Raw genomic sequence first — 9,448 nt, forward strand, 5'->3', positions numbered from 1 at the left:
AGAACACAAGTAGGCAGAGCAGCAAGCAGAGGGAGAGGGAGAAACTGGCTCCCCGCTCAGCAGGGAGCCCTTGCAGGGCTCAATCGCAGGACCCTGGGATCACGACCTGAGCTGAAGGCAGTTGCTCAACCAACTGAGCCACCCAGGTGCCCCCCAATGCTCCCTTTTATTACCAAAAGTTTGTGATACCCTCTTTACCATCCTGAAATGCAGTTCAAACATAGATCAAACAACCTATCTACAAACACTAAGAATAATGTAGTAACTGCAAGAATGTAATTACCAGAATGTAATTCATAGAATGTAATGTAACTGAGTAACTGAGTAACTTTGAAACAGCACTTCCCTCAGTCTTTTCTGGTGAACTCCTACTCATCCTTCAAAACCCAATTCCAATATAACCTCATTTGTGAATTATCCCTAGTTCCTCCAGGATGAGGGAGTAGTCCCTCTGAGCTCTATGCTCCCATCATTAACTCTCATCATGACATTTAGCACCCTGGGTTGTGATTCCTGCTGTGTGTCTGTCTCCCCTACTTCATGATAAGCTCCTTGAGGGCGAAGACCTTTCTACTAATGTAATTAGTAGAAACTAATCTTATGGTAAAGGAGAAATGAAAGGAAAATTATTTATAATGTAATAATAATACAGGTTTCACCATGTAAACACTTGGGCATGCCAACACTTGAAGATTTTCTGAAGCAGACAGAAGCCTGCAGCCACATCTAGAATCAGGGAAATGCAGAGCTACAAATACAGGTGGATGTAGGTGTGTTGAATTGGCAGATCAAATGTCAACAACTGATTCAACCCATGGTCAAGCTCCTTCAATTTCAGAATGTATCACCTCCCTCAGTTCACATGATCAGAGCAATATTAGACAATTCAGAGCAGATCAAAATGTGTGTGTATGTACATGAGTTCTTGCATGTGTATGAGTTCTTACATGTGTATGTGCACGGAAGTAGGGGTTCTTGTGTGTGTATATACATGGAGGTAGGGGTTCTGGATTTAGATGATTATATCATGTGCTTCTGTCTACATGTAGTCCAGGGAACCTTTGAAAGGTAGGCAGGATAAAGGATAGTGCTTGTTGCATGGGTCATCACGGCCACTGCCCACAAAATGCCAGCTGTGCCCTCCAAATTACTGTGATAACTCAGAACACTCCCTCCACTTCCAGATGCTCCATAGGAGATACCCCCCCAAACACCACCACCACTGTCTATTGAAAGCATTTTTCCAGGCTAGCATGGTGGGGTGGTGGGCCTGAGGGTTAGAGAGGTACACAGGCGCTGTGATTCTCACCCCACCGTGCTAGAATATGCATTGCAGGCCTCTGGCTACAGTTCCAGGTGCCACCTACTGGTGAACCTGAAGGTGTCCAGTGTCTTAAGTTGGCTCAGGGACTGGGCAGGATAAGGCCATAGCCAAGTAAGTAAAGGGGAAAAGAAATGAATGAACATTGAGCGCTTACTTTCAGCTAGGCACAAGGTCATCCTGTTCATGAGGGGCGAAGCCAGGATTCAAACTGGACCAACTCCAAAGGGGATAATATCTCTTGTACTTTTTTAAAATTAGGGTTGTAATGTGGGAGATTAACGTGATGGGAGTATCAAGATAGTGTTATATAATCCAGAGTACAACCTGGAGTCAAGTACAACCCAGTCCCGCTACTCATCAGCTGAGTAACTTTGAAACAGCATTTCCCTCAGTCTTTTCTGGTGAACTCCTACTCATCCTTCAAAACCCAATTCCAATATAACCTCATTTGTGAATTATCTCTAGTTCCTCCAGGATGAGGGAGTAGTCCCTCTGAGCTCTATGCTCCCATCATTAACTCTCATCATGACACTTAGCACCCTGGGTTGTGATTCCTGCTGTGTGTCTGTCTCCCCTACTTCATGATGAGCTCCTTGAGGGCGGAGACCTTGTTTGAATTCCTTTTAACACCTCCACCCACTCCCCTCCACCCCCAGTGTCCAACACAGTGCCATCCAGGTGCATCACGGGCATGAAAAGTGCAGAATTTATGTTTGATTGAATCAATTCACTTTGCCTGCTAAGTTGCTCACAGAGCAGACCCTTCATGCTGGGTGACTAAGTAGAACAGGTCACAGTCACCTGGGATCTGTGAGCTGTTTATGGCTTCCCTTTAAACACAGCAGCTTCTCGGCTGGCACAGATAGAGACAGGAGTCAGCCTGTCCCTGCGGCAATTCAGCCTCCCTCTGAAGAGGTTTATCCAAAAGAGTTCCCTCTGTGGGGTTTCTTTCTGACACATCTGCTTCCTGCAGGCATCTCTGTTACCTCCGCCCCTCCATGCCCAACACCAGAGCTTCCAGCAGCCAGGAAGAGGTGGCTGAGTTACATTAGGACCCAGACCTCGGAGGGAGGAGGCGCTGTCCGCCTGCCTCTGTCCTTTTCCTTCAGCACACAGCCCTTTGCCTCATACATACTTCATCCTCTTTTCTCCCATGGGGTCAGGTTCATGTCCTCCCCAGACTGTGGCCTCTGGGTGCTGTTCTCCTTTCCTTCTGGGTCCAGCTTGTCCTCCTCCCTCCTGGGGGCCTATATATTTGGTCCATTCCCCAACCTAGTCTATGGGCACATCCGTCCTTAAAGAGGGTGCCAAGGTCATAGACTTTGGGAACAGACCTGGTTTCAAATCCTAGGTCCCTTATTTCCCACCTAGGTGCCTGAAATGGATGGTATTGGTCAACTACCAATCTCCTTTACAGTTTCTGTGCAACCGCCCTCTAACTCACTGTGCTTTTGCTCCAAAGGTACACACTGGCACCCTCCCTAGCCCTCAGTTACTTTTTCTTTTTTAATAGCCTTATTAAGACATAGTTCACATACCATAAGGTTCATCCATTTAAAGTGCACATTTCAGGGTTTTCAGTATGTTTACAGAGACGTGCAACTTATCACCATGATCTAATTTTAAAGCATTCTTACCACCCTGCATTTCCTCCCTCATGCCGGCTCACCTTCCGGCCCCTGGCAACTGCTAATCCACTTTCGGTCTCTGTGGATTTGCCATAGAGAAGGACATGGGACATTTCCCATAAATGGAGCCATATAATATGTGGTCTTTTGTGGTATCTGGCTTCTTTCACTTTCACTTTTTCACTGAGCATAATATTTTCAAGGTTTTATTCATGTTGTGGCATATGTCAGAATTTCATTCCTTGTTGCTGAGTAGTATTCCATTGTGTGGATGCACCGCATTTTGTGGACGGACATTTGGGTTGTTTCCACATTTGGGCTATTATGAATAATGCTGCTGTGAACAAGTTTTGGGGTGAATTATGTTTTTATTTTTCTTGGGAATATTATGGGAATAATACTCTATGGGAATAATATACATACATAATATATGTAAATATATATTGTGCATCTATATATATATATACACTTAGGAGTGGAATTTGTGTCATATGTAACTGTGTTTAATTTTTTGAGGGATTTCCTATTTTTCAAAGAGACTGCACTACTTTACAATCTCATCAATATGTATGAAGATCCTAGGGGCGCCTGGGTGGCTCAGTGGTTAAGCCGCTGCCTTCGGCTCAGGTCATGATCTCAGGGTCCTGGGATCGAGTCCCGCATGGGGCTCTCTGCTCAGCAGGGAGCCTGCTTCCTCCTCTCTCTCTCTCTGCCTGCCTCTCTACCTACTTGTGATTTCTCTCTGTCAAATAAATAAATAAAGTCTTAAAAAAAAAAATCCTAATTTCTCCACATCCTCAACAGCACCTATTTGTCTTTTTTATTTTAGCCTTGCTAGTGAGTGTTAGTGATATTTCATTGTGGTTTTGATCTGCATGTCTCCCCAATGGCTAATGATGTTGGGCATTTTTTCATGTCCTTATTGACCATTCATAGATCTTTGGGGAAAGATCTCCATTCAGAGTCTTTGCTCATGTGTTTACTTGGGTTATTTGCCTTTTGTTCTTGTTGTTGTTGTTGATTTGTAGGAGTTCTTTATATTTTCTGGATTATTACTTCCTTATCAGATATATGAGGACTCATTTCCCTCATCTTTAACTTGCTATTCCCTAGGTTATGATACAAAGTATATAAGGTGCCTGTAAATACTAGGTAGCTGTTAGTTGGTATCATTAATGGAACATTCTTTAATTTTTTTAATATTTATTTATTTATAGTAATCTCCTCATGCAGCGTGGGGCTTGCACTCATGAGCCTGAGATCAAGAGTCCCATGCCCCTCCAACTGAGCCAGCCAGATATCCCAATAGAACATTGATTTCATTCACAAGGCCAGATAAGCCTTCTGATATCATCCAATCTGTCCCTCCCTTCTATCTACCCATTTCACAGATGAAGCAACTCAGGCCAGAGAAGGAAAGTTATTTCCTGCTCTTGGCTTCAGAAATGGTCCAAAGCAGATCTGCAGTGGAGTTCAGCTATGTGACATTGGGCAGGTCACCCCTCTCCATGTACCTCAGTGTTTTCTTCTATAAAGTAGAAGTGGCAGGTGGTGGGGTGCGGGTAGTTAGAGCTAGCCTGCACTGAGCAACTCCTCTGCGGCAAGCACGGTCTGAAATGCTTCCATGAACATCATCTTGTTCGGCCTTCCAACTTCACAAAGTCATAGGTGTTCTTATCTGCCCATTTCACAGATGTAGAAACTGATACTCAAAGAGATGAAGTCCCTTGCCTGAGGCCTCCTATCTGGGAAATGACAGCATCAGGATTTTCCAACCTCAAGGACTGTCCTCTCTTTGGCTGACACACCATGACCCCTGGGGTACTCCATCTCCTGGATCACTCCAGGAAAGCACTTTTTTTCCTTTTTCTCTTTTCTGTTTTTTATTGTGATTATATCAGAACTTTCTAATCACCACAGAGGAAACCTGAAGAAGAAGGAAAAGGTACTCCCACTCTGGTCATATCTGTTGCTTGTACTACCTCTTAGACTGGCAGGATTTTAAACACAATGTAGGCCCAGCCAAGTCCCACCATATTGAAGTGGTAGCCTGGGGAGGCTAGAAGTTCACCATTCCCGGGGCCAACCCTGGATTAGACTGTGCTGGTTTTGGGAAGCGAGATCCCTTAGGCCTTTCCTTCTAGAAGTGGGCAGCTCTGAGTGCTCACTCTCTGAGGGAGGGGGTTCTCTTGGGCAGAGGGGCTCCGATTCTAAAACAGTGGTTCTCAGCCCAGAGTGGTTTGGCCCCCACTGGGCATTTTTCTACAGGTATTTTTGTGGTGCTTTGGAGAGGGTTGGGAGAGTGAATGCTACTGGCATCTAGTAGGTAGACGGATGCTACTGAACATCCTGCAGATGCCCAGGACAGCCCCCCAGACAAAGCATTCTCCTGCCCCAAAGTGTCAGTAGTGCAGAGAAATTCTGTTCTGGGCAGATACAGCTGCAAGATTGGTCCTGCTCTTCCCCAGTGCCGGGACATGTGTCTATGTACATGGAGGTGACTCTACTCTACAGGAAGATCTTCTTCAGTTGGTGCCTGGGCATTCTTTTCCTCTCCTGCCCCCTTCCTGTGTTCTAGGCTGGACATCACAGATAAGCTTGTGTTGAAGCCAGGCAGTGGGAAATCACAGATAAGCTTGTGATGAAGCCAGGCAGTGGGAAATCTTGCTTTGTTGTTTAAAAGCACACAGGGCCCTGCCCGCCAGACAGGTCCCTGCCACTCAGAGAGGCAGATGATGCAATGGTTTGCTCGTTTCTTGAAACCTGGCTCCTCTTGAGCACAGGCACTGTGTCTCATTCACTGGTCTATTTCCAGTGCCTAGTGCGGTAAATGAACATAGCTGGTTTTCAGGAAGAACTTGCTGAATGAAAGCAGTTAGTCTGAAAAGATGCCTCCGATTGGTTTAAGAGCTGCCCCAGTCTTGGTGATGGCCAGCCTCCCACCCCCCAACTTTCACCTCTAAACCCTATGGTAATATAATGAAAGCAACTAGTTATATAAAATGTATTATATCTGACAGGCACAATTCTAAGACCTTTAACATATGTGAGTTCTGTTAATCCTCACACAGCCTATGGGACGGATATTATTGTTGTCCCTATTTTATGGATGAAGGAACTGAGACCAGAGAAGTTAAGGAATTTGTAGTCACACAGCTCAGAAGTAACAGAGACAGAAATTGAACACAGGCGGTCTAGCTCCATGCTCTTTATCATGGAATGTTTTCTCCCTTTCTTAAAAACTACCAGGGAAGTATAGCCTGCCCTCCCTCCCTGCCTCACGTGTCTCAGGCCAACTTTCTCCCAGATAGACACAAGAAGTTCCCGGAGCTCCAGGCTTTTCTAACATGTTGGGCATTATTAATGGGAGTGGAGGAAGCACTTTCTTAATGTACCCAGATAATGTTTTTCAAACACAAAGGAGAGAATCAGACTAATTATGGTAGGATAAATGGGCATGGGGTTTATCCCTGGGGTTTCTGGCTTTGCTTTTCCACTGGATTTAGTTTTTCTTAAAACGAATAATGCTCCTAAGAAAAAAAGTGCTAATAGCTGCACCCTTGGATAGCAGGCCCCAAATGCACACCCTCTGATGAAAACCTGGGGGGCTAGGAGAAAACTCAAGTGCCTCTGGGTACTAGCACTATAAATTCAGACTCAGAAGGTCTGGGATGAGGCTTAGGAATGGATATTTCTAACACAGTTCCCTGGAAATTCTAAAGTACAGTATAGCAGTGAGGCTCAGGAACCCGACTTTTCAGTCATTGAGGAATAGATCAACTCCCACTCATCAGTGATGATGAAAGCATCATTCAAGCTCTGTCTCAAAATTGCCTCCTCTGGGAAGCCTCCCCAGATTCATAGTAACTAATTGCTCCTTCCCTGACCTCCTGCAGCATTTGGTACACTCATTACACTTGACATCACAGAATAGTTACTTATTTATTTGGCCCTTTTGAGAAAGTTCTTATCAGCCTCTGTATATCTAACACTGATTCCAGTTCTAAATATGAAGTTCGTGCTGAATGAATGTTTATTGAACAAATAGATGACTAAGTGGACAGGCCACTTTGGCCTCTGTCCAGAGCATCTCATGATCTAGCCTATAGATTGAAAAGAACTGAGTTCTCACTTAGTGCATTTCTAGCGTCTTGAGTTTGGGCTACTCATGTGCTCCAAGTGAATCTTAGTTTACTCATCTGGAAAATGGGAATAATATTAATGTGTTGCTCTTTGGGGAGCTTAGATGATACAGGCAACAGTGTGATGATGGCTTATAAACCTAAGGAGCCATGCTGGTGTGGGGTGAAAGAGAAGGGAGAGGATATGGTGCCTGTTCTGGAATGTGGGCATTCTGAGAGATGCTGGTTAGGGCAAGTTGTGGGCTCAGAGCCTGGCTTCCCCTGGGCTCCCAACACTCAGAGAGGGCAGATAGGTGTTCCAGATATGAGTGTGTGTAGCTTCCAGGGACTGACATCACTGGATCATTTGGTGTTGTATGGAAGCCATGACCTCCAACCACCATCCCAGTTTTCCTGCTCTTTCGGCAACCCTTGTGGGACTCCGAAGCAGGACCCCTCCGGAGCAAGACTGGCCTTTACGTTAATTATTTTTTAGCTTTGCAGCTCTAAGGTCAGATTTAACGTTCCAATGGGCAGTCCCTTTCTTCTTCCAAGTAACTTGCCCTTGGGAATCCTATACCCTTGGGGTTTGTATGGCCTGAACTTCAGATTTGTTAACTAGCTGTCAGGAAGCTTCCCAGGTTGGCCCTGTGCAGTGATGGATGTTACTTGCCTGAGAACAAGGGACAGCGGCTCTGTCCTGGTGGCAATGCTCTTGGTGATTATAACTGTGGCTTTTACTACCGCACCTCCATTTGCTGTTAGCAGGCTGAATCCTGGAACCATGACATAGGTGTTATTATTACTACCAATTTGCAGATGAGAAAACCAAGGCTCCAGGATTTGAGCAAACTTACCCAAGGGAAAACTCCTTGACTCTTGAGAAAGCTAGAATCCAGCTCAGAGCTGGCTGATGGCCTTCACTGCCTCTGAGAGAACAAAGGGAAAAAAGAGTCTGACTTTAATGCCTGGTTTATCTCCCTGTCTTGGTGGATCAGGATCTGGGGCCTCTCTGATCCTCCACCCCCAGGGTCAGGAAAGCGTCCTCACCAGTTATGGGAGATAAAGTAGCACAGACTGGGAGAACCTGGTTCTAGCTTCATCTACACCATAAGTGTGCAGGTTAATATGCCCACGTATGAAGGTGCCTGGCTCCAGAACAGATAGGCACAGATACAAAGAACAGAAGAGTCTGGAAATAGATATTTGAGAATTTAGTATGTATTAAGTGTGGCATTGCAGACCACTGGAGAAGAGATGGATCACTCAATAAATGGTATTGGAACAATTGGAGAGCTACCTGGAAAATATTAGGGTAGACCTCAACCACTCATTTCACCAGAATTAGTTCTGTGTTGATCAAAAACTTAAAAAACTTAAAAAAAAAAGATAAAATACAATTACTTGAAGAAGATGAGAGATTTTTACAACCTCAGAGTGAGTGGAAAAAATGCACCAAAAATGTTTGATAAATTCTAACACCTAAAAAATATAAATATCTTCATTACAATACTATAAGCAAAGTCAAAAGACAAATAACTCACGTGGAAAGAAATAGCTATTAACACATCTCACACATTAGCTAATTTTCTTAATATATAAAGAGTCCCTACAACAAATAAGAAAAAGATCAACCCCATAGGAAAAAAAAGCAGTCAAAGAAAAGGGGATACAAATGGCAATTATGTAAAACAATGTACAACTTTCCTTATTATGGGAAGTATGAATAAAGTACAACCATATCACTTTAACTTAACAGACTGGCAAGGATTTAGAAGTTGGACAAGACATCTTGTTATCAAGGTTGTGCAGAGAGAGCCTGAGAAATTGTGAGTAGTGCACAAATGGTCCAGCCTATGGAAAGCACTTTGGATCCTACAGAATTTTAAATGCCCAGTGATTCTACTTCTTGAAGTCCATCCTACAGACAGACTTGCACATGTGTGAATCAGTGATTGTCTGAGGAGAGTCTGAAGTGAGAAAAACTTGGAATAACCATAAATATCCACCTCTAGGGTACTGGTTAAATAAGTGATCATGCAGCCATATATGTCTTACCATGCAATTGTGAAGAAGGATGACTCAATTCATAGAAACTGACACAGAATGTTGAAGGCCATTTGTTTAAAAGAAAGAAAGAAAGGAAGGGAGGAGCAAAGAGTTTATGTCAACACATGGACTTCCGTGCACATAGTCTGGGTGGGAAGGAGACAGAGGATGCTAGAAACGGAGGTGCTTCTGGGAATAAGATCTCATTATAAGATCTCAGCTGGAAGATAGGGCTTGGTTTCCATACTCTATTTTTTCTTCTTCTTCTTCTTCTTCTCCTTCTTCTTCTCCTTCTTCTCCTTCTTCTCCTTCTTCTCCTTCTTCTC

General features: G+C 44.1%; 1 protein-coding gene across 2 annotated transcripts in view; it reads left to right on the plus strand.

Annotated features, from left to right (window-relative positions):
• The window catches only part of HRH1 (histamine receptor H1), a 73,749-nt gene that overhangs the window by 20,703 nt on the left and 43,598 nt on the right, over nt 1–9,448 (plus strand). The window lies entirely within an intron of this gene.

This window comes from Mustela nigripes, chromosome 2 (assembly GCF_022355385.1).
Source record: "Mustela nigripes isolate SB6536 chromosome 2, MUSNIG.SB6536, whole genome shotgun sequence".
NCBI lineage: Eukaryota > Metazoa > Chordata > Mammalia > Carnivora > Mustelidae > Mustela > Mustela nigripes.